The 1,052-nt window shown below is 55.7% G+C and overlaps 1 pseudogene; it reads right to left on the bottom strand.

Moving 5' to 3' along the window:
- Positions 1-12: 12 nt before the first annotated feature.
- LOC109364812 lies at positions 13-1,039 on the bottom strand (annotated as a pseudogene).
- Positions 1,040-1,052: the final 13 nt, after the last annotated feature.

The raw sequence follows: 1,052 nt of genomic DNA, 5'->3' as shown, positions 1-1,052 counted from the left end.
GGAATCGATTATGGACAGGCTGCAATTCCTGACTGGGCTTGAGTAGGGCCATTGTACTATAGGAGGTAAAGAAAATACTGGTAAGAGAAATGATTCTGTGACCATGTTTGTTGTAACCATGAGAGAATCCTGCCTGGGAAGAGAAGAAATGGAGTGTGTGCTGAGCCAGAGAAGTTGTACGAGCGAGCATGGGCAGAAGGGCCTCAAAGTGGTCAAGAATTTATTAGTGTAGGCGTTGATAAGTTCTTATGTCACGAAGGCTATGTGCTAGCTACCAAAGCTCTTGTGAGTGACATGGTTGCAAGAGGAGGTCTTGGAGCCCTCTTGTAGCAGACATGACGGTTTCTAATGCCGTGTCTTTGTAGTGGATGAAGTGGAAGGGGCATCACGCGGAGGAATGGAGAGGAGGAATCTGAAGCTGGCATGCATGAGATCTTTATTGAGGAAAAGACACGGAAAGGAAGGATCCACTTGGTGATCGCCAAGTGGAAAGAGCACAATTTGAAGTGCAAAGACAGAAGGAAGTTACTGCACTCATGTTCCCAGGCAGCATGGTCTGAGGCTGTTCCCTGCTTGCTTGTTTTCTGCCATGAAAAGAGGAGCCATGGCTGGTGAGCCCTTGGGCCATAGGTGACACAGAGACGTGAGGTCAGTGCGTGAGGCGCCTTGCAGGGTGCAGGTGGTTGGTGTGAGGGTGTGGGCGCAGGCCCTTAGCAGGGGTAGCGGGCTCTGCCGCCGTTGAAGCAGCCCAGGCCTCCGAAGCCGAAGCCGCCGGAGGAGATGGCCACTCCCTGGGCGCTGAGGGCGCTGCCCACGGCAGCTGATGAGGAGGATCCGACGGCGGTGTTCTGGGGGAAGGAGCTGAGGATGGGTCCCCGGCAGGGTGACCAGCACGGCGGGAGGCTGGATGACGACCTGGGAGTCCTGGCACTGCCTGACACAGGGCTCGTTGCAGCTGTTAGCCAGCGGGGTGGGTCCCCCACTGCAGGGGCGGCAGAGGTCGTAGCAGGACATGGCTGTGGGGTGGAGGGTACCTGAAAGAAAGGGTGTTG

The sequence above is a fragment of the Meleagris gallopavo genome, unplaced genomic scaffold (genome assembly GCF_000146605.3).
Source record: "Meleagris gallopavo isolate NT-WF06-2002-E0010 breed Aviagen turkey brand Nicholas breeding stock unplaced genomic scaffold, Turkey_5.1 ChrUn_random_7180001924176, whole genome shotgun sequence".
Taxonomy (NCBI): domain Eukaryota; kingdom Metazoa; phylum Chordata; class Aves; order Galliformes; family Phasianidae; genus Meleagris; species Meleagris gallopavo.
The sequence above is the reverse complement of the archived record's forward strand: the minus strand, read 5'-3'. Positions and strand labels throughout refer to the sequence as shown.